Consider the following 25,884-nt stretch of genomic DNA (forward strand, 5'->3'; position numbering starts at 1 on the left):
GTAAAAAATGAAAAAAAGAAGAATAATATATTGTGAGACTTAACTATTACATGAAATTCAGATTTCAGGGTTTCATAATGGAGTTTAGGTGACATAGTCATGCTCATTTTACATATTGTCTACAACTGCTTCTGTGCTACGGCAGCAGAGAAACAAGTATGATGGGAACCCTATGGCTTCAGGAGCCTGAAATGCTTACAATCTAGCACTTTATAGAAGAAGGTTTTATGACCCCTGGCCTAGAACACAGAGCTCAGGGCATGGAGTGCAACAAGCCTGGATTGCAACTCTGGTTCATTGGCTTTGAGCTGTGTGACCTTTGGAGAATTTCTTATACTGTGTTGATTTCCTTATTTGCAAATGATAATAACAGTATTTTGCAGGCTTGTGAAGATGGAAGAGGATATTTCATATAAAGCTCCTGGGAATAGTAAGTCCTGACATAAATTTATTAATCAAAATAGTTAATGATAATTTCACTGCTTTGTGTGATTAATAAGTGATAATATAAATATGATACCACTTTGAACTTCTGTAATCATTGTCATAATGTCTGCTTTGGGAATTTCTGTTAATAGATCAATAGGTAAAAAGAAAATTATATTTGTGAAAGTGAGAGTAGAAAGCTGTTTCCAGAGCTCCTCAAAATAATAATTATAGCGGAACTTGATTGATTGCCTGCAGTGACACAATGCTGTGTAGTTTGCAGGAATTGTCTCACTTGATCATCACTTCAAACCTAAGAGGTAGCTACTATTGTCATTCAGTACAGAGGCTCAGAGAGGTTATGTAATTTAACCCACGTCAGCTAGTAGGAGATAGAGCATGACTTGAGCTGGGACAGTCTGATGTCAAAGTTTCTGTTTCAACCACTCTATTTTTGCACATATCTGAGGAGAACCAGAAATCCTCAATGCAGAGTTCACACTGATCCTGGGTAGTTGGCATATTGGAATATTAGTCTGAAACAAGCTCTACACTGGTATCAAACAGGAAAATGCTGTTGCAACTCCCTGAGTGAATTTCTCAGAGGAGCCCCATAACATGTACAACTAAGATACCTTCTTGAGCATTGTCCTATAAAGGTGGTCTCGTGTGCCATCCATTATTTGCGTTTGGGGTATTAGTGAGATGCACTGGGTGTGTACAGATGGAGGATGTTGGTCTGTATTCCTGGGACAGCATGTTGTGATTGATCAGATCTGTTTGGTTTTCAAGAATGTGCTCACAAATGATTCCACCAACAACCAAACTATTACATATGCATATATGATGGTCTTAATTTGGTAATGACATTGTAATGGTTAATTTGAAATTTTCAACTTGATTGGATTAAGAGATGCCAAGGATTAAGAGGCTTATGGGTGTATGGATAAGGGTGTGTCTAGAAATGATTGGCATGTGCGACAGCTGAAATGGAGACTCTCCCTAAGTATGGGCAGCACTGTCCATGGCTTGGATGGAATAAAAGTTGGAACAACAAGGAAGCAATGATTCTTTTGAACGGGTTCTTGATTGCTGCTGTGATCATCTGAGGATATCGGACTCTTGCTTCTTCACTCTTCCAAAGTGGACTCTGCCAGAGATTCCCCAGAAGTCTCTGGTCTCGGACTAGAGTTGCACCATTGATTCCTCTTGTTCTGGGGCTTCAGCCTCTTGGACTGTGCAGCTACTGGTTCTTCCAGCTCTCCAGCCTGCAGATGGCCATTGTGGACTATCCAGCTTCTGGTTGCATAAGCCAACCTAATAAGTATCCTTTTTATAATTATACCTCCTATTGATTCTATTCCTTTAGAGAACCCTAATATATACATGTATATTTTGTAAATATTAAAAAGATGTAAATGTATCAGAATATTCAGTAGCTGTCTGCCTCTAAGGTCTCCAGGAAATAATGGCAAACATTGTTGTTATTTTTACTTCTATTTCTTTTTAAAAAAATTTTAAAATTTATTTTGTATTCTATTTTGTTATATATGACAGCAGAATGCATTACAATTCATATTACACATATAGAACACAATTTTCATATCTCTGGTTGTACACAAAGCATAGTCATACTATTTGTGTCTTTATACATGTACTTAGGGTAATTAATATTAATATTACCATTATTATCTCATTCCACAGTTTTTTCTACCCCCATACCCTTCCCTTTCCCCTTCCAGTCCTTTGTCCTATCTAGAGTTCATCTAATCCTCCCATGCTCTCCCCACCCAAACTCCATTATGAATCAACATCCTTATATCAGAGAAAACATTCCACATTTGGGGCTTTTGGAATTGGCTGACCTCTGATTTTACCTCTATTTCTACCTCCAGAATTTTTTGTAATTGGACATTAATAAAATAGTACAGTGAATTGATACTATGTGTCAAAGTCTTCAACATCTCTAAGTTATTTAATTTCATAATTCCACCTCTGCTACTATGAAATATTGTATAAATAGATATATGTTCATTTAAAGCCATTTGAAGTGGGGAAAAGAATTGGAAATATTGTATTGTGTGGCACAATGATATCAAAGCACATTATGTAGCCATGAAAGAAAATGCTGTCTATGGATAGGAAATGCTTATGCTGTAATATTGTGAAAAAAGCATGATACAAAATTGGACATTAAGAATTAACACGGTTCAGTGAAAAACCAACAACCTACTCATTAAAAGACAAAAAGAAAACACATTCAAGTATTAATGGTTGTGTATGTAATGGATAGGAGTATACATTTTTCTTCTTTTTCTGTTTCTATGTAATTTCAATTTCAATAGTTCCTTTAACAAATGGATATTATTTCTGTAATGGAAACAAATAGACACTAAAACACTCTTGAACTTGGAAGTGTGTGTTGACTGGTGATAAGTCTTCATTTCCCCTCCCTCCACCTCCCATCACCTGTACCTTTATCTGCACTGCCTGTTGTGATTAGCTGGGTATTTCTCAAGTTGGGCAAAAGGTGCTTTATGAGTTGCGATGAATACCAAGCTGGGAACCAGGACAAGTGGATGCTAGCCAGGGCCATGCCACTAACTCACCATGTGCTTCTAAAGGGGAGTTGATATTAGTATCCCTCTAAAATTTTGTAAATTTATTTTTTATTGTGATATTGAAAAATATGATACTGACCTTATAACATTTTAAGTTCATGGTACAGTATTTTAAACCATCATTATATGGTAGAGCTCTAGGACTTTTTCATTTTGTGTGACTGAAACTCCACATCCTGCAGTTAGCAGCTGCCCATTTCTTTCTCCTCTAGTCCCTAGCAACCACCAGTCTACCTGCTGCTTTTCAGAGTTTGACTATCATATGTAAGTAGAATTATGCAATATTCGTTCTTCTGTGATTTTTTTTTTACTTGCCATAAGGCCCTCATGGCTCATCTTTTTAAAAATTGCTGAATAATATTCCACAAGGTGGAGATCCCATATAATCTTGACTCACTCACTCACCAATGGAAATTTAGGTTGTTTCCAGCTCTTGATCCTTGTGAATAATGATGCAATTAACAGAGGAGTGTAGATATTTCTTGGAGATCCTAATTTCAATTATTTTGGATAAATACCTTGAGGTAAGATAGTTGGATCTTATGATAGGTCTATTTTCAAGCTTTTGAGGAACCTCGATGCTGTTTTCCACGACTGCTACATACACCATTTTATATTTCTACCTGCAATTTCTCCATCTCCTTGCTAGCACTTGTTATTTTCCAATGTGAGGTGGTATCTCATTGTGGTTGGATTTACATTTCCCTGATGATCAATGTTGTTGACTATTTTTTTCATCTACCTGTTGGTTACTTGGGTATCTTCTTTGGAGACACATCGGTTTAAATACTTAGCTTATTTTTCAACCAGGATATTTATTTTTTTATTGTTGAGTTGTAGGATTTCCTTATACATTTTGAATACTCAACTTTTATCAGATATATAATTTTCAAATATTTCCTCCCATTTGCTAGATTGGCTTTATCTGTTAATTGCTTCATTTGCTGTGTAGAAACTTTATGGTTCAATGTAGCACTACATGTTTATTTTTACTTTTAGTTCCTGTTCCATTGGTATTATAGTCAAGAAAACATTTCCAAGATCAATGATATGGAGATTTCCCCTTATATTTTCTTTCAGGAATTTTATAGTTTCAGGTCTCACATTTAAGTCTTTAAGGTAACTTAAATTGATTTTTGTGTATAGTGTAAAATAAGGATCCTCTTTCATTCTTTTCATGTATGAATATCCAGTTTTCCCAGTACCAATTATTAAAGAGACCATTCTTTTACCATTGTGCACTCTCAGCACTTTTGTAGAAGATTATTTGGTCATGTATGTCTGCATATTCCACCCCCCCCAACCCCCGCTCCGGGCTTTCTGTTCTGTTTCAATAGCACATTTCTGTTCTTATGCTAAAAGAAACCAATTTTTAAATGTTGATTCTCTATCTTGAAAATTTGCTAAAGTTATTAGTTCTAACAGCTATTTGTACGTGTGTGGACTCTATGGTGTTTAATATATAAGATTATGTTGTCTATGAATGGAGATAATGTTACTTCTTTTCTAATTTGGATGCCTCTGATTTCCTTTTCTTGACTAATTGCTCTGGCTAGGACTTCAGTATTGTGTTGAATATAAGTTCTGAGAGTATGTGTCTTTACCTTCCTCTTGAACTTCAAGGAAAAATTTTCATTTTTTTTTTTTATCATTGACCATGATGTCAGCTATGGGCTTGCCATATATGGCCTTTATTGGAGTGACATAATTTCCTTTTATTCATAGTTTTTTATAGTGTTTTATTATAAGTGGGTGTTAAATCTTGTCAATTGATTTTTCTGCATCTATTGAGATGATCACATGTTTTAGTCAGCTTTTGCACCACTGTAACTAAAAGAACTGACAATAACAATTGGAGGAGTAAAAGTTTATTTTGAGGCTCATGGTTTTAGAGATCTCTGTCCATAGATGGCTGACTCCATTCCTCAGGGCCCAAGGTCAGGCAGGATATCATGGCAGAAAGGAGAGGTAAAGGAAAGAGAGAGAGAGAGAGAGAGAGAGAGAGAGAGAGAGAGAGAGAGAGAGAGAGAGAGATGTGTGTGTGTGTGTGTGTGTGTGTGTGTGTGTGTGTGTGTGTGTTTTGAGTGGGGAAAGAGTAAGATCAGGGACAAGATACACCTCTGCAGGCATTCCCTTAGTGACCTACTTCTTCCAACTGGGACCTACCTCTTACAGTATCCACCACCTTCCAAAAATGCCATCAAATTATCAATCCATTAGTGGATTAATCCACTGATGAGTTCTGAGCTCTCAGGACTCAATTATTTCCTAAGAGCCCCATCTCTGAACAAGATGGGGACCAAGACTTCAACACAGAGCTTTGGGGGTAAAATTCAGAACTAAACCATAGCATGAGCTAAAATTTTGTTATTTTTGGTGATCTTTTCAAAAAATGATTCTTACCAACAATAAAAATTACAGAACATATATATGCAATGAAAAATTAATTGTTTCAATAATTGTTTCTATTGTTTTCCTGTTGTATATTTTATTTATTTCTGCTTTAATCTTTATTATTTATTCCGCTGTATACTTAGCTTACTCTTATTTTTAGTTCCTCAACATATAAAGTTAGATTATTTATTTGAGCTCTTTCTTTCTTTTTTCTTTTCTTCTTCTTCTTTTTTTAAATATGAACATTTACTATGACATTTCTTCTTAGAATCTATTTGCTGAATCATATAAACTTTTGTATGTTGTGTTTTTGTTTTCATTAGTCTTAAGATATTTGCGAATTTACCTTTTGATTTACTCTTTGGTCCACTAGTTGTATAAAATTGTGTTGTTTAATTCCACATATTTGAGAATTTCCTTCTGATATTGACTTTTAGTTTCATTTCATTGTAGTTTGAAAAGACACTTAGTATATGATTTTAACCTTGAATTAGTTAAGACTTGCTTTGTGCCCTAACATGTAAAGTTCCATGTACATCTGGGAATGTGTGAGTGGTGCTGCTGTTGGGTGGAAAAGTTTTTATATGTCTATTTAGATTTTCTGGTCTATAGTGTTGCTCTACTATTTTTATTACTTTTTTATGGATGTTCTACCAATTTATGAAAATGGAGTATTTGTAAACTCCTATGATTAATACGATACTTTATATATATACCTTCATTTCTTTCAATGTTTGTTTCAGACATTTGTGTACCCTTATGTGTTAAGTGTGTAAATTACATATTTATAATTGCTATGTATTCCTGGTAAATTGACCCCTTTAATTATTATGTAATATTGTTCTTCATCTCTTTTTGTCAATTTTTGGCAATTTAATGTGCATTTTTTCTGATGTGAGTTTAGCTACCCCTGCTCTCTTTTGGTTACCATTTGCAAGAAATATTTTCCCCATATTTTACTCTCAGGCTATGTGTGTTTTTAAATCTACAGTGAGTCTCTTATAGATAACATATAGTCGTATCTTACTTTTAAAAATCTCTTCAGTCATTCTGTGTTTTGTGATTGGGGATTGAATCCATTTGCACTTGAAATAATTACTGATAGAGAAATACTTTTTTAAATTAATTATTTAATTTATATATGAAAGCAGAATGCATTACAATTCTTATTACACATATAAAGCACAATTTTTCATATCTCTGGTTGTATACAAAGTATTTTCACACCAATTTGTGTCTTCATACCTGTACTTTGAATAATAATTTCCCTCACATTCCACCTTCATTTCTAACCCCATGCCCTCTCCCTTCCCCTCCAACTCCTCTGCCCTATCTAGAGTTTGTTTATTTCTCCCATGCTCCCTCTCCCTACCCCACTATGAATCAACCTCCTTATATCAGAGAAAACATTTGGTATTTGATTTTTGGGATTGGCTAACTTCACTTAGCATTATCTTCATCCATTTACCTGCAAATGCCATGATTTTATTCTCTTTTATTGCTGAGTAATATTCCATTATGTATATATGCCACATTTTTAAAATCCATTCATCTATTGAAGTGCATCTAGGTTGGTTCCACAATTTAGTTATTGTGAATTGTGCTGCTATAAACATTGATGTGACTGTGTCCCTGTAGTATGCTGTTTTTAAGTCCTTTGGGTATAGACTGAGGAGAGGGATAGCTGGGTCAAATGGTGGTTCCATTCCCAATTTTCCAAGAAATCTCTATATTGCAGCCAATATGGAAAGCAGTATGGAGAAATACTTTTGATTATCATTTTATTCATTATCTTCTATCTGTCTTACAGCTGTTTGGAACACCCCTTCTCTTACTCTTTATATTTATGATTTCTTTTGTAGTGACTGTTTTATTCCTTTCTAATTTTCCTTTGTCTATTTTCTGTAGGTATTTTCTTTTGGTTACCATGGCTCTTACATAAAACATCTTATATTCATAACAACTGATTACAAGCTGAGAATAACTTATTTTCAATAATTAGATTGAAAACCAATAGTTTTCTACTTTATACTAATTCTACTTTTTACAATAATTCTACTTTTTACTTTCACCCTATATCTTGTTATTAATATTACAAATAATGTTTTCATATTGTGTATATCCATTAGTGTATCTTTAGAGTTATAATTATTTTTCTTTTGTCTTTTAGCTCTAATGCCATAAATAAAAGTGATTTATGCACCACCATTACAGCACTGTAGTATTCCATATTTGTCTATATACTTTTATTCTTGGGCTTTATACTTACCCCTTGGGCTTTATACTTTCATGTACTTTCATGTTACTGTCTAGCATGGTTTAATTTTAACCTGAAGAACCCTTTTTAGCATTTCTTATAAAACAAGTATACTGGTGATGAACTCCTCAGTTTTTGTATATCTGGAAAAGCGCTTTTATTATTAAAAGTAAATAGAATGAAGGAGACTTTTTCCAGATGTAGTATTCTTGGTTGGCAGTTTTGTTACTTCAGCACTTTGAATATATTATCCCATGTCCATCTGGCCCTCAAGATTTCTGCTGAGAAATCCACTGATAGTCTTAGGAGTTCTCCTTTGTATGTGATAAGTCACTTCTCTCTGGCTGCTTTCAAAATTCTTTTGCCTTTGACTTTGACAGCTTGATTACAATTTCCTTCAGTGTGTATGTCTTTATATTCATTTCAGTCATGATCCTTTGGGTTTCCTGAATCCGGATATCTATTTTCTTCCAGAGATTTGGAAGTTTAGGCCATCATTTCTTTAGACAACCTTTTTTTTTCCCTCTTTCTTTCTCTTCTCTTTCTTGAAATCATGAAAATACTTATATTAGTCTCCTTGATGGGATTTCTTAGGCTTTTCTCACTGTTTTCCATTTTGTGCTGAGGATTTAACCCAGGGGCATTTTACTACTAAGATACATTCCCATTTCTTTTTATTTTGAGATAGGCTCTCACTAAGTTGTTTAGGGCCTCATTAAGTTGCTGAGGGTTGCCTTGAACTTGTGATCTTCTTCTCTCAGCCTCTGAGCCACTGGGATTACAGGCATGCACCACTGAGCTCAACTTTATTCATTTTTATTGTTGCCCATCTGAGCTATCTTTGAGTTCACTGATTCTTTTTGGTTGATCGAGTCTACTATTGAAACACTTCTAGTGAATCTCTAGTACTATTATTGTGTTCTTTAGCTCTAAGATTTCTGTGGATGTTTAAAAACTTTTCTACCACTTTCTTGATATTCTCATTCTGTTGGTTTATTATTTTCCTGAGCTGATTGAAGAACTTTATCACAATTATTTTGAATTCCTTGTCAGCAATTTATATATATCCATTTCTTTATAGTCAGCTGCTGGGTATTTCTTTTGTTCCTATAATTGAGCCATGTTTTCCCATTTCTTTATGTGCCTTGCAACTTTGTGTTTGGAGTTGTGCATTGGAAAAATAGCCATTTCTCTTGTTCATCTCACACTGGCTTTGTCCAGCAAAAGATTTTCACCAATTATCTTAGTTAAAGATTCTGGGCCCTCTCAAACACTTTTTTGGGGATGCTTCTTCTCTGGGCTTATATATGGCATCTCCCAATTAAAGCAGTTTGATGGTTTCCTTTTCAGAGTTTGTAGCCTCTTACTCCCTCTAGTGTCATTTTTCAGTGTTACAAATTCTATAGTGCTACCATTAATAATTAAGCTGTCTTTTGTTTCCTGTGGCCCTGGGTGTGTCAGTTTCTCATCAGTGCTCTGAATCAGGTAAGCCAGAAAACCAGTCCCTCTGGAAGCTCTCTGAACAGCTGGGATGTTTGACACGTTCCACTCATCTCTTGCCCTCCTCAGATCCACTGGGCCTTTACTCCAAATTAAGACAGACTGTGCTGGTTTCTGCCTGTGCTATTACAAATTCTCTGGCACTGCTGAAAGCTGCTGAACTTACTTTTGATCTCAGCAGCCCCTAGACATCCACAGTAGACCGATTCCCTAAGAGCACTCTGTATTAGATGAGATAGAACTCCCCTTCTCAGGTAGGCCCTCAAAAGACAGGACTCTGGACATATATATTCTACTCTTATCTCCCAAGAAAGAAGCTTCAAGTTGGGCTTTCCCCCACAAAGATGTGCTGGCTTGGGGAAGGAACTGGCATGGTTGAGATGGAATGGCTTTTCTTCCTTCTTTCTTAGACAGCATCTTTCTATGTTGCCTAGGATTTACTTGAGCTTGTGATCTTTTTGTCTCAGCCTCATGAGTAGCTGGAGCCATATGTATGTTCCTTTGTGTCCAGTATACAAACTTTAATGTACTATTATTCTTGGATTTGACATTGCCTGGGATATTGTAACTCCCTAATTGATTTCTGTAGTTCTCAAAAACACATTTTTGCCCTGTGTTGTTTTTCAGTCAGGTTGGATGAGGGATGGTGGGGTCATCTTGCTGATCTCACTCTCCCACATTTCCTAAGTAAGGAGAAATGAAAACTTACTCCATACTTGTATGTGCAAAGACACACACCTCCCACCCTCTTATTTTACCTTTGGCTACATTCTTCTTTATGCAATCCTCACAAAAAAGTGCCTTGTTTCTCAATATTGTTCTACTCTGAGGTTCTGTGAATTATACCACTGTTATATCCAGGCCATGAGTATTCTTGCTCTGGGCTTTGCATTGGAGAACCATATCATAAACACAAAAAGACAGCTGTGTTCAAGAACACATGGGCACCTCTGTCTCTCAGGATCTAGTGTTCAGGGCTGAGACATATGCAAAAAGCATCTGTTCTCATAACTAAAAGCTTTTAGACCTCAAGGAAAAATGTTTAAACGTCTCTTACTGTATATCCTCAATGTTTGCATTACGTTTTCATAATTTATGTCATCACCAATATTACCGAGTATCCACTTCAGAAGGTGGGGGATATTTGAATAGCAGAAGCAAAAAAGTAAAAGAAGAGGCAAGTTAGTTAAATTACCAAATCTTTATTTGTAGGAGGCTTGAATATGGTAGATTTCTATTCAGTAAAAAAAAAAAAATCATTTTCCAATGCATAGAGGATCTCTTTTCTTGCTTCTGTCTTCTAATGTGATTCCAGAGATATGTCAATTTATGTAGTATTTACAATAGTTACCTGTTACAGATGAATTTAATTGAAAATAATTTATTTTAGTCATATTACTCTTAAATTTGGATATAGGCAGAAGCAAAATGTATGAAGGGTGATATTGCTTCTTAATCTTACTGCATATATTTGAATATTATTTTTAAATGAGGAAAACTATAAGTAATAACTTATACAATAAAATAAAGTTTGTAAATTTTTCTTGATAGTTAATTTATCATATATAATTCTTATAGTGTTTGACTATTATATATAAAATACAAAGATCTTTCTAAATATAATTCTTACTGTAATAATTTTAATTGATAATTACAGTTATTTCTGCCTCTAAAGAGTGAGTTTTCCTTAAATTAGAATACATATAAATTCCACAATGACTCAGAAATGATTGTGTAATTCATCATTACTATTAAAGGAACAAAAGTATTATGACTTACTTATAATAACATAAGTAAGGATGGTCAAAATGAAGAAACAAAAAGTAAATTTTGTGGAATTGGTTTATAGCAATTTGTAAATTATACATACCTTCACTTATTACTAACATCAACTACCAAATAGTCATGCATGTACAATAGTAATTAAATTTTGTTATCCTTGATGTCCTGTTTATTCATTCATTTAGAACTGTTGTTTCACATATATTTTTAGATTTTTGGTTTATCAAACTGCATTTAATGAGATGGCAATATAGAATGAGTTTTATTTAGTATTTTGCTAACTTGATATGAATATCTAAATATTGCTTCTAGTCACACTCTGATCCTGAACCCATGACATGTTCATGGCTAGACTAAATAGGTTGTGGTATGACAGTCAACACTATCTTTACTACTGTCACATTTGGAGTGTGGATGAGCAGGTGTGTTACAAAGGGGGCTGCACTTCAACACCCTACTGATCACACCTGTGTAAGCTCTTTGTGGAGTGCTCTAGAAGCACAGTGCTTAGCCAAGGAAGGAGGGTGAGGGAGAGAATGTGGCCGATGGTCCCTAAATGGCATCTTCTGATTGTAGAGTCTTTGTCTTTAGTTAGAAATGATACTTTTGTTCTCTTGTGGCTGCTATTCTCTGAATGGCCTCAAGCAAGCTGCAGAATGACTATTATGATTACACAAGCCCAAGAATAATTTCATTGCTGTAAAAATATTAGGTTTGAGAAAATCTGATTAATATCCCAACCCAGTCACATTTTCAGAAAATGTATTTCAACATTACCATTGTCCATGAAAGACAAGAGGGCTCTTCATTTAAATTTTTTTTTTTACAAAAATCAACAAACACAAAATGGATTAAAGATTTAAATGCAAAACCTAAAACTATGAGATTACTGGAAGAAGACATGGAGAAATGTTTCTGGACATTGGGATGGACAGGATTTTTTAAAAAGACCCCCTCTACACAGGAAACAAAACTCCAAACAGACAAAAGGGATTGCATAGAAGTAAAAAACTTTTATTTAGCAACGGAAACAACAGAGTAAGAGCAGCATACAGAATGGAAGACATATTTGCGAACTATACATCTGACCATGGGCCGATATCCAGATTTTATAAAGAACTCCAAAAACTCAATAGCAAAAAACCATATATTTTGATTAAGAAATAGGCAGTAGATCTAAATAATGATTTCTTAAATGATGATATACAAATGGCCAACAGGTACATGCAAAAAAAATACTTGACATGATTTTCATCTGGGAAATGAAAAACAAATCCACAATGAGCTATCACCTCACCCTAGTAAGAATGGCCATTACCAAAAAGACTAAGGTTAACAAGTGCTGGTGAAAATATGGAGAAAAAGGAACACTTGTACAGTGTTGGTGGAAATATAAATTAGTTGTCATTAAAATGTTACTAATTACTAATAAAATTACTAATTATAATCTTTAATGTTTCATTTTAATAACTATAAAAGTGATTTGAATTTTTTCTTTGTGAAAATGTTTAGAAAGCTTATATTTATAAATGGTAAAAATCAGAAACGACTTCAGTTAATGAATATATAAACAAACTGTTGGTTGGTGATGAATAAACAATGTAAACAATTCATAGAACTATCCATTAAAATATCTGAATATTACTGCATATGAATTCTATGTCAACAAAAAATGTAGAAAATTGATAGAGGACAGAAAATGTTTGGGGAAATAAAAAGAATATTCTTCAGAATGAAGGAAAAAATAAGCCTTTTCAGATCAAAAGAATTTATAGATTGCAGTACAACCTACGTAAGAAAAAAAATCTGAACAAGACCCTTATAAACTGACATGTAATTTTGAAAAGAATACTAAATAAAAGGAGAAAATTTCAAAATCTTGAGGAAGAAAGAAGTAAAAACACAATGGAATGAAATTAATATAGCAGCAACACTGGATAAAAGAAATATTTTCTTTTTATTATTTTTTGGCGCTGGAGCTTGAACCCAGGGGAGGTTTACAACTGAGCTGCATCCCTAGCTCTTATTTTTTGAGACAGGGTCTCATTAAGTTATCTGCAGAGGATGGTCTTTTTTTCCTTTGTATTATTTAATATTTTAGTTTTAGATATACATGACAGAGTGCATTTTGACATATTATACATACACGGACTATGCCTTATTCTAATAATGATACTGTTCTTGTGGTTGAACATGATGTAAAGATTCACTGTGGTGTATTCGTATAAGAACACAGAAAAGTTATGTCCAATTCCTCCCACTGTATTTCCTATTCCTATTTTCCTCCCTTCCCTTTGTTCTCCTCTGTCTAATCTATTAACATCTATTCTTCCCCTCCTCCCACCATTGTGTGTTAGTATCCACATATCAGAGAGAACATTCAATCTTTGATTTTTGGGGTTGACTTATTTCATTTAGCATGATAATCTCCATTCCCATTCATTTGCCAGAAAATGTCATAAAACCATTCTTTCTTATAGCTGAGTAATATTCCATTGTGCATATTCCACATTTTATTTTTCAGTTCATCTGTTGAAGAGCACCTAGGTTGAATCTGTAACTTAGCTATTGTGAGGTGAGCTGCCATGAGCATTGATGTGGCTGCAACACTGCAGTATGCTGATTTTAACACCTTTGCAGATACAGTGAGGAGTGAGATAACTGGGTCAAATGGTGGTTCCATTCCTAGTTATTTGAGAAATCTCCATATTGTTTTCCCGAGTGGTTGCTCCAATTTGCAGACTCACCAGCTATGTGTGAGTGTACCTTTCCCCCCAATATCCTCACCACCATTTATTGTTGCTTGTATTCTTGATTATTGCCATTCTGACTGGGGTGAGATGAACTCTCAGTGTAGTTTTAATTCACATTTCTCTAATTGATAGAGACATTGAACATTTTTTCATCCATTGTTGACCACTTATATTTCTTTTTCTGTGAGGTACCTTTTTAGTTCCTTTGCTCATTTATTGATTGAGATATTTGTTTTTTTGGCCTTAAGATTTTTTTTTTTAGATTTTTTAATATCCTGGAGATTAATGCTTAATCTGAGGTACAGGTGTTAAAGATTTTTCTCTCATTCTATAGGGTCTCTCTTCATCTCTTGATTCCTTTGCTGTGAAGAAGGTACTTAGTTTGGTACCATCCCATTTATAGATTTTTTTGAAAGTTAAATAAATTGGGAATGCCTAGGTAGTAGAATATTATGAAGATAACAAAAGCCTATGGATTGTATATTTAATGGTATAGATTTTCTAATTTGTTCTTTTTAGTTATACATGACAGTAGAATGTTTTATGACATATCATACATACCTGGAGTATAACTTCCCATTCTTGTGGTTGTACATGATTGACGTGGAGTTACACTGGTTATGTATTCATATATGAACATAGGAAAGTTATTTCCAATTCATTCTACTGTCTTTCCCATCCCCATCCCCTCTTCATTTTCCCCATTCCCTGCTGTCTGATCTGGTGAACCTCCACTCCTACCCCCCTCACCTATTGTGAGTCAGCATCTGTGTATCAGAGAGAACATTTGGCCTTTGTTTTTTTTGGGGGGATTGGCTTATTTCACTTAGAATGACAGCCTACAATTCCATCCATTTACCAGCAAATACCTTAATTTCATTCTTCTTTATGACTGAGTTATGTATATATACACAACTTCCATTATGTATATGTACCACATTTTCTTTATCCATTCATCTAGTGAGGAGGACCTAGGTTGGTTCCATGGCTTAGCTATTGTGAATTGAGATGCTATGAACATTGATGTGGCTGTGTCACAAGAAGGCTGACTTTGGGTATATACTGAGAAGTGGGATATCTAGGTCAAATGGTGGTTTCCAAGTTTTCTGAGGAATCTCCATACTGCTTTCCAGAGTGGTTGCACCAATTTGTAGTCGCACAAGCAATGTAGGAGTGTACCTTTTCCCCTACATCCTCGCCAACATTTAATTGTTACTTATATTCTGATAATTGCCATTCTGACTGGAGTGAGATGAAATCTCAATGTAGTTTTAATTTGCATTACATTTGCTAGAGACATTGAACGTTTTTTCACATATTTGTTGACTATTTGTATTTCTTCTGTGAAGTGTCTATTCAGTTCCTTTGCCAATTTATTGATTGGGTTATTTGGGTTTTTTGATATTAAATGTTTGGAGTTCTTTATATATCCTGGAGATTAATGCTCTATCTGAGGTTCAGGTGGCAAAGATTTTCTCCCACTCTATAGGCTCTCTTTTCATGTTCATGTTCTTGATTTTTTCCTTTGCTGAGAAGAAGCTTTTTAGTTTGATACAATCCATTTTTTTTGATTCTTGATTTTACTTCTTGTGCTTTAGGAGTCTTGTTGAGGAATTCAATTCCTAAGCCAACATGAGAGTGATTTGGGCCTACTTTTTCTTCTAGTAGGCTCAGGGTCTCTGATCTAATTCCTAGGTCCTTGACTCATGTAAGAGTTGAGTTTTGTGCAGGCTGAGAGAGAGGGGGTAAATTTCACTTTGCTATATATGGATTTCCAGTTTTCTCAGCACCATTTGTTGTAGAATCTATCTTTTCTTCAATGTATGTTTATGTTGCCTTTGTTTAGCATGATATAACTGATTTATGTGGGTTTGTCTCTGTGGCTGTCTATTCTGTTCCACTGGTCTTCATGTCTGTTTTTGTGCCAGTACCATGCTGCTTTTGTTATTATAGCTTTGTAATACAATTTAAGTTCTGCAATTGCGATGTCTCCTGCTTCACTTTTCTTGCTAAGGATTGCCATGGCTATTCTGGGTGTCTTATTTTTCCACATGAATTTCACTACTGCGTTTTATATTTCTATGGATGTCATAGGAGTTTTATTAGAAATTGCATTAAATCTGTATAGCACTCTTGATAATATCACCATTCTGATAATATCAATTCTGCCTATTGAAGAATATGGGAGATCTGTCTATCTATCTTCTAAGATATTTTTCAATTTCTTTCTTTAGAGTTCTATAGTTTTCATTATACAAGTTGTTATCCTATTTTGTTAGATAAATTCCCAAGGTTTTTTTTTTTTTTTTTGAGGCTATTGTGAGTGGGGTAGTTTTCCTAATTTCTCTTTCAGCTGATTCATCATTGGTATATAGGAACACAATGATTTATGGGTGTTGATTTTATATCATGCTACTTTGCTGAATTCATTTATGAGTTTTAAAAATTTTCTGGGTCTTCTAAATATAGCATCATGTCATTGGCAAATAGAGATAGTTTGAGTTCTTCTTTTCCTATTCATATCCCTTTAATTTCTTTTGCCTAATTGCTCTGGCTAGTGTTTCAAGATATATGTTGAATAGAAGTGGTGAAAGAGGGCATCTCTGTCTTTTTACAGTTTTTAGAGAGAATGCTTTTAGTTTTTCTCCATTTAGAATAATATTGGCCTTGGGTCTAACTTATGTAGCATTGCAATGTCGAGGTATGTTCATACTATCTTTAGATTTTCTAGTGTTTTAAACATGAATGGATGTTGTATTTTGTCAATTTTTTTCAACATCTATTCAGAGAATCATGTGATTCTTGTTTTTAAGTTTATTTATGTGGTAAATTACATTTATTGTTTTTAGTATGTTAAACCAAGCTTGCGTCCCTGGGATGAAACCCACTTGATGATGGTGCACTATCTTTTAAATGTGTTTTTGTATGCAATTCGCCAGTATTTTATTTTAAAGTTTGTATTTAATTTCTTCAGGGATATTGTCTGAAGTTTTCTTTTCTTGATGTGTCTCTGGTTTTGGTATGAGGATAATTCATAGAATGAAATCGGAAGGGATTCCTCCTTTTCTGTTTTATGGAATAATTTGAGGCGGATTGGTGTTAGTTCTTCTTTGAAGTTCTGGTAGAAATTTCCTGAGGATCCATCTGGTCCTGGGATTTACTTTATTGGTAGGCTTTTGTTGGTATCTCCAATTTCATTGCTTGAATTAACCTGTTTAAATTTTCTATGTCTTCCTTATTCAGTTCGAGTAGGTCATATATCTATAGATATTTGTTGATGTCTTCAAGATTTTCTGTTTTATTGGAGTATTTATTTTCAAAATAGTTTCTGATTATCATCTGTATTTCAGTAATATCTATGATGTTATTTCCTCTTTCGTTATGGATTTTAGTAATTCGAATTTTTCTTTCTTTCTGTTCATTATCTTGGCTAAGAATTTATCAATTTTTATTTATTTTTTTCAAAGAACTAGCTTTTTGTTTTGTTGATTTCTTGAATTTTTTGTTTAAATTTCATTGATTTTGGTTCTGATTTTAATTATTTCCTGACTTCTTCTACTGCTTTTGGTGTTGATTTGTTCTTTTTCTAGGGCTTTGAAATATAATGTTATGTTATTTATTTCTATTCTTTAATGAATAAGCTCAATGCAATGAACTTTCCTCTTAGAACCACCTTCATAGTGTCCCAGAGATTTTTATGTAGTGTTGCTATTCTCATTTACCTCTAAGTATTTTTTTTCATCTCTGATTTCTTCAGCTATTGATTGGTCATTCAATAGAACATTATTTAGTCTCCAGGTGTTAAAGTAGTTTATATATTTTATTTTATCATTGATTTCTAATTTCATTTCATTATGATCTGATAGAGTGCAAGATATTTTCTCTATTTTTATGTATTTGCTAAGAGTTGCTTTGTGGCTTAAGATATGGTCTGTTTTAGAGAAGGATTCATGTGCTGCTGAGAAGAAAGTGTATTTAGTCATTAATGGATAAAGTATTCTATATATGTCTATATATGCCTTCTAGGTGGAAGACTACAAAATGAGAATTAGACATTAAAGTGAGAAATGACATTGGAATAATGTTCACAAAATATCATCTCCTTTATATTCAATGACTTGGGACTTGGGTTGCAAAAAATTTAGTGTTATTGGAAACTGCCTTAACATGATGCCAGTTGCTGATGATCTAAATAGAGATTTTCAAACTTGGCTGTACTGTGAAATTACCTAGAATGCTTAAAAAAGAAAAACAAAGCAAGTAAGCAATCAAGAAGGTAGACAGACCAGACATGCTTGAGCTTCCTCCCCGGAGACGGAACCCAGGTATAGTCTCCCTTCCTTTCTTCCTCGCATGCCCATTGGTTTTAATTAATAGCCTGAATTGGGAGCAAGTGACTTAAGGAAAGGGGCAGGACTCCATTTCCAATTACTACTCTTCCCCTATTTGTTCAGTGACACTGGCTACTCAAGTGTCCATTGTCTTTACCCCTCCTAATTCAAGCTCTGTTGTTTTCCTTATTGTGCTAACATGGTCTTGCCATTCTGCCCTCTTTATATAAGCCATCTCAAGCTTTATCAGCCAGACAATAAATTACTTCCATGGAAGAGTCTCCCTTTATTGTCCCGACTTTCAGTGACTACTTCTTCCTCTATAATTTCCTTTCATTACCACAGATGTTCCCACCTGTGAGAGAAATGTGTACCCACAACGAGTTTTTAGGAAGTGCATGCTGCTGCCATTGCTAATTGTGTTCCTTGGTGAAGGATAACAGATCTCCCACTTCGTGGAGGAAATGAAGAACAGGAGAAATCAGAAATCATTCATCTCTACATTTCTATTTCTGCTTGAGTCATCTTTAGAGTAAAGGCAAGAGTCCAGCCTGTTGAAGGGGGGTTCTGCAATTGCAGGTTTTCTGTTTTACTATCTTTCTTACACTTGCAAACCACATGTGAGCAGATGTTAGATGAGGTGCTAAATTCATCACAATGATAAAAGCTTAATGCCCAAATCACTGTCCTGGTAGTTCATATTATATTTAAATGCCGTCTCATTTTATGAGCATTTGCTGATGGCTGAAAAATAATAGAGTCTAATGAAAATAGAACCAAGTCTTTGGTTTTGCTTTACAATGTTCTTAAGAATATGAAAATGTACCTCTTGTTTCTAGATCACCTTTGTGATCTTCAAAATATCTCTCAATGTCCTCTTATTTGAAGAAGGAATCTTCACTCTACTCAAAGCTTACCTGAACCATATTTTGATTTTTTCTTTAATTCATTCATTAATCTATTCATGACTCATTTTTTGAGTATTCTGTTTCTCAAGACCTGCGTTAGGCCCTGTGAAAACCCTGAAGAATATGTGTGCCAGCTAAATGCCCATAACTCTTAGAGCCAGGGTTTTCAGAATAATAGAATAATAGTTACTTACAAAGTCCTCTACCTCACTTTATTTTAGACTCATTTTAATTTATTAGTGTACTATTTCAGCTTAATAAGGTAGGCTAAGTGCATTTGGAAAATGAATCTTTTACCTGAAAATTTTAAAAATGTTATCTTTGTGAATGTTTACAACTACAAGGTAAATAGATCCACATTCATGCAAACACAGACCTGTAAATATAATGCAAATGCACATAAGATATGTGTTGCTATGCATATGCAGGCCCTTGTAACATGTCCATTTCAACACTAAATATTGAAATTCTTTTTAAAGATGCCAGTAAGTTGGTAATTCATGGTAATTTTATTCTGTTCCAAAACCTTACAATAGTTCCAAGTATAACTGCTACATAATTTTCAGTGCTGATTTTGAAGCCTTATGTTAGAAATTGGATAATTACTGTGTAATTACATGGCTTTGGTATCTATGCACACTGATAGTGGCTGGAGGAGTGCTTAGTTCATTCTGTACACTTATAAATTATTCACCTGTTCTGCTGGAGTTCTTGAATTTACATTTATATATTTAAATACTATCTCATTTTGTGAGCATTTGCCCATGGCTGAAAAATAATGGAGTCTAATGAAAATTAAACCAAGTCATTGGTCTTTGCTTTACAATGTTCTTGAGATGCGAATCTCATTTTAAAATTATAATTTCTAATTTCTAGATCTCTTGGTGACCTAATCAATTCATTTGAATTTTAGAGGTTGAATGCTTTTCTGTAATGTTTTGTTTTGTTTCTGGGACTATGACTTAGGTACAACAGATAGAGTTCTATGAAAACTTTAGAAGGAATGTCCACAGAGCTGTATTGGAAATATGAGGAGAGCAAAATGGCACCCAGGGTCTGTTGTTCTCATTTGCTTATATGGAGGGCTTCAGTAATTTTTTCCTGTTCATTACCTTCTCTACGTCTAAGGACTATTTTTCTTCCATGGCCTATTATCCTGGTGGGAACATCAATAAGGTGATTTGCCATTCCGAGCTGGAATATGAAGAGGAAGTCCACCCAATCTTAGAACCAGTATTGGAATTTGAATCTTGAGTGGAATGACAATGATGAAAAATGAAGCTAATTCATCATATAGGCTGTGCCTAGAGACATTATCCTACTGATTAGATTCCCCAAAAGCTGTGGTATCTGTCATTCCTGAAGTTTTGCCCTTAACTTTTCTCTTAGATTCTATGTATTTTCTTATCCTTTCATCACATTATTTTGAGGGAGATGGAATCTCACATTATATTGTTTGCAATCCAAGAACCCTAATGAAATACGGAATTTCTGAGATAAACATAGATTCACAAAGATTTTTATATATTAGAATAGACATAGAAGATAATTTAGTCCAAACCTCTTATTTTACAGATAAAGAAATAGAAACCCAGAAAGGTTAGCTGTCTTGTCTACAGATCATACAGCGTTTGGCAGCATAGAGAGAGAAAAAATTAGACTTTTTCAGTTTTACCAGTGTTTATCATTAGAATTAGATCCATAGACTATAAAAAGGAAAGAATTCTTAAAAGAGAACCAGGTCCTGGTTGTTAAATTTTACTTACTGTCAGAGAATTATAATATTCTCTTCCATTTTTCTGATTTCTTGACTATTTTCCTTGGGATTTAAGACTTAGAAAAGTATGATTTTCTTAAGAAATACCCAGAAGAAATTCTGATGTGGAAACAGTAGTATACCCACTAAGCCTACTAATTGGTTCTTGATTTCATATTGGACTATCCTCTTCAATACCCAGTCTTTCATATAATTGGAGTCAAATCTCATGTTCCTGCTTATGTGTTCTTTTCTAGGCAAAAGCAGTTCTGTTTCCACCTATGCTTTTCAGTCCCTTCACCATACTTTCCCCTAAAATGTTAGGGAGGAAGTGTTGCTTCTACTAGCAAAGAACACTCAGAAATACTGAGATTCATCATCCCCAACTTCCTCGGAATCTCTCCATATCACTACCCTTCCTTTAAGGATCTCACTCTCATTTTGATTCATAGTTCGGTTACCTTTAATATTAGATTTTTGTCTGGTTTTCTGAAAACTCTACCTATAACTCCCAGAGATAAGGGTTTCTTTCAGTGTAGTAATAGGAGCTTTTTGGTTCTTTAATCATACTTTGAAGTGGGAGTTTAAAGCCCTAAGTTCATTACCCCTCCCCTGTCCCCACCAATTTTCCATCACTCTTAGAAACAACATAATGACTCTTTGAAACAACATAATGACTCTTTGCATTTATTAAAACGTTCTATGACAGTAGCTATTTGGGCATCCAAGGAATTCTCTTCTATGGGTCCTTGATTCTAGATGCTACAAATGGTAATTCAGGGAATTATTTTCTACCTCATGCTATGGTCTAGCAGTGCCCCCTTTACCACTGACAAAGGAATCATTCATGTCTTTTAGTCTAGTCTGATAAGAGAAACAGGGAATAGGGTTAGGGAGAAATGAGAGAAATGACCACAGCACAAAATGTAAGGAGGTCATTGCCCAACCCTGATGAGTGTGAGTGACACACTTGCCTAAAGCTAGTCTCTGTACTTCAGAGGATTAATTCCAGATTTCCATCTGTAAAGTTTTATTTCTCTCAAACCACCTCAGTTTTCCATGGCTGCACAATCAACCACCTAAAAAATTAGTGGTTTAGCAAGCAGTCATTTACTTATTCATGATTCTGTGGGCTGGCAATTTGGACTGGGCTCATCCATGTGATGACTGGGCTCACTCACACAGATTCAGTTAATTGATGGGTTTTCTAGGTATGACTGGTCTGGATGGTCTCATTCACATATCTGGGGCTCATCTGGAGTGGATGCATCACTCTGGATGACTGAACTACTCTACTTCCACATTGTCTCCCTTAGCATGTGGTGTTTCATCTTCAAGAGAGCTGGCCTGGGTTTATTCATAAAGTTTCAGTGTTCCAAGAGTGTAAGAATGGTGAAAGTAGGAATGCTAAGAAGTAAAAAAAAAACATGGCTTCTCTTGCTCTCTACTGTCAAAGCAAGTCACAAGACCATTACAGATGAAAGGGGCAGAGTAAAAGACTCTTTGTAGGTCTTTACTCCCTACCCCCAGAGTGTGTCCTTTGGCCACACTTATTTACATTTCTTTCACATAAAAATATAGTTATCCTTCCCAAATATCCACTCACCCTAAACCAGTCATGGCATGGCTTGAAGTCCACCATCTCATGATCTTCATCAGTGCTTGGTGCAGATAAAGTTCCTCTCATGTAGTTTTCTGGAGTTGATTACTCTTGACCTGGAGATTTATGAACTAAAAAGACAAGGTCTCTTTCCCCTGACACACACAACACACGATGATGATATCAGGAGAGGGTAACTGCAAAGATCTCATAGTTAAAAAAGGGGAGGATGAAGGGCAAATAGCAGTAGCTGATCCCTAGAAATTCTGAAATTCAGCAAGGCAAATGTTGTTAGAGCAGCCTCCTTGACTCTTTTCTATTTTATAATGCTTTTTTAATTAATACATTATAATTATTCAGAATACTGAAGTTCATTGTAATATATTCATATATGCATATAACAAAATTTGCTCCATTTCCTTCCCCAGTACTTCCCCTTTCCTTCCCTTCTCCCTCTCCCTGATTTCCTTCTTCTACTCTTACTCCACTGGTCTCTTATACAGAAAAATTAATTGGTATATTATACATAGGTGGTATTCACTGTGACATATTCATACATGCATATAGAATAATTTGTTTGATTTCTTTTCCCAGTTCCTCCCCTTTTAGTCCCCTCCTTCTCCCATCCTCTACCTCTATCTCAGTAGATTGCTTTTCTATTTTCATGAGATTCTCCTTTTTTAAGTCCTTTTTTGCATCTCTCTATCTTTCACATATGTTGACTCTCTTCTTTTTTGATAGAGTTCTTTGAGTTATTTATTTTTAAGTAAGAGATGGCCTGTGTATGCAGCTGAGTACATTAGCTGCTTTCTGTCAATAGAAAATTTGAGGACCAGAGAGCTCATTTTGAATGGTTTCTTTTCCTTTTAGTCCATTTCATCAGTGCTTTTTAAAGTATAAGTCCTTATTTTTGTGGGTTTCCTATGTATCTTACTGGGGTTCACTTCACTTCCAAAAATCATATTTATAAATACTCTGAGAAATATTTCTTTTTGCCTCCTTCTGCAAGTCAGAATATTACCGGGCAATGCCTTTAACATTCTAAAACATTTTTACTAATTGAGAAAATCTATTAGTTATCATCTAAAATTTTTCCGAGGTCTTTTTTTTATTGGTTGTTCACAACATTACAAAGCTCTTGACATATCATATTTCATACATTAGAATCAAGTGCGTTATGAACTCCCATTTTTACCCCAAATACAGATTGCAGAATCACATCGGTTACACATCACATTTTTACATACTGCCATATTAGTGACTGTTGTATTCTGCTACTTTTCCTATCCTCTACTATCCCCCCTCCCCTCCCCTCCCATCTTCTCTCTCTACCCCATCTACTGTAATTCATTTCCCTCCATGTTTGTTATCCCATTCCCCTCATAACCTCTTATATGTAATTTTGTATAACAATGAAGGTCTCCCTCCATTTCCATGCAATTTCTCTTTTTTCTCCCTTTCCCTCCCACCTCATGTCTCTGTTTATTGTTAATCTTTTCTTCCTGCTCTCCCTCCCTGTTCTGTTCTTAGTTGTTCTCATTATATCAAAGAAGACATTTGGTATTTGTTTTTTAGGGATTGGCTAGCTTCACTAAGCATAATCTGCTCTAGTGCCATCCATTTCCCTGCAAATTCCATGATTTTGTCATTTTTTAGTGCTGCGTAATACTCCATGGTGTATAAATGCCACATTTTTTTTATCCATTCATCTATTGAAGGGCATCTGGGTTGATTCCACAGTCTAGCAATTGTGAATTGTGCTGCTATGAACATCGATGTGGCAGTATCCCTGTAGTGTGCTCTTTTAAGGTCTTCAGGAAATAGTCCGAGAAGGGCAATAGCTGGGTCAAATGATGGTTCCATTCCCAGCTTTCCCAAGAATCTCCATACTGCTTTCCAAATTGGCTGCACCCGTTTGCAGTCCCACCAGCAGTGTACAACAGTACCCTTTTCCCCACATCCTCGCCAGCACTCATTGTTGTTTGACTTCATCATGGCTGCCAATCATGGGGTGAGGTGGTATCTTAGAGTGGTTTTGATTTGCATTTCCTTGACTGCTAGAGATGGTGAGCAGTTTTTCATGTACTTGTTGATTGATTGTATGTCCTCCTCTGTGAAGTGTTTGTTCATGTCCTTGGCCCATTTGTTGATTGGGTTATTTGTTTTCTTATTGTCTAATTTTTTGAGTTCTTTTTATACTCTGGATATTAGGGCTCTATCTGAAGTGTGAGGAGTAAAAATTTGTTCCCAGGATGTAGGCTCCCTATTTACCTCTCTTATTGTTTCTCTTGCTGAGAAAAAACTTTTCAGTTTAAGAAAGTCCCACTTGTTGATTCTTGTTATTAACTCTTGTGCTATGGGTGTCCTATTAAGGAATTTTGAGCCCGATACCACAATATGTAGATCGGAGGCAACTTTTTCTTCTATCAGACGGAGAGTCTCTGATTTGATATCTAGCTCCTTGATCCACTTTGAGTTGACTTTTGTGCATGGCGAGAGGAGGGGATTCAGTTTCATTTTGTTGCATATGGATTTCCAGTTTTCCAACACCATTTGTTGAAGATGGTATCCTTTCTCCATTGCATGTTTTTAGCTCCTTTATCAAATAAAAGATAGTTGTAGCTTTTTGGATTAGTCTCTGTGTCCTCTATTCTGTACCATTGGTCCACCCGCCTGTTCTGGTACCAGTACCATACTGGTTTTATTACTATTGCTTTGTAATATAGTTTGAAGTCTGGTATCGCTATACCACCTGATTCACACTTCCTGCTTAGAATTGTTTTTGCTATTCTGGGTCTTTTATTTTTCCATATGAATTTCATGATTGCTTTATCTATTTCTACAAGAAATGCCATTGGGATTTTGATTGGTATTGCATTAAACCTATAGAGAACTTTTAGTAATATCGCCATTTTGATGATGTTAGTTCTGCCTATCCATGAACAAGGTATATTTTTCCATCTTCTAAGATCCTCTTCTATTTCTCTCTTTAGGGTTCTGTGGTTTTCATTGTATAGGTCTTTCACCTCTTTTGTTAGGTTGATTCCCAAGTATTTTATTTTTTTTGAGGATATTGTGAATGGAGTGTTTTTCCTCATTTCCGTTTCAGAAGTTTTGTCACTGATATACAGAAATGCCTTTGATTTATGTGTGTTGATTTTATATCCTGCCACTTTGCTGAATTCATTTATTAGTTCTAGTAGTTTTTTTGTAGACCCTTTTGGGTCTTCTAGGTATAGAATCATGTCATCTGCAAATAGTGATAATTTAAGTTCTTCTTTTCCTATTTTTATGCCTTTAATTTCTTTTGTCTGTCTAATTGCTCTGGCCAGTGTTTCGAGAACTATATTGAATAGAAGTGGTGATAGGGGGCATCCCTGTCTTGTTCCAGATTTTAGAGGGAATGCCTTCAATTTTTCTCCATTCAGAATGATGCTAGCCTGAGGCTTAGCATAGATAGCTTTTACAATGTCGAGGTAAGTTCCTGTTATCCCTAGTTTTTCAAATGTTTTGAACATAAAGGGATGCTGTACTTTGTCAAATGCTTTTTCTGCAT

The sequence above is a fragment of the Spermophilus citellus genome, assembly GCF_964194105.1.
Source record: "Spermophilus citellus genome assembly, chromosome: 9".
Taxonomy (NCBI): domain Eukaryota; kingdom Metazoa; phylum Chordata; class Mammalia; order Rodentia; family Sciuridae; genus Spermophilus; species Spermophilus citellus.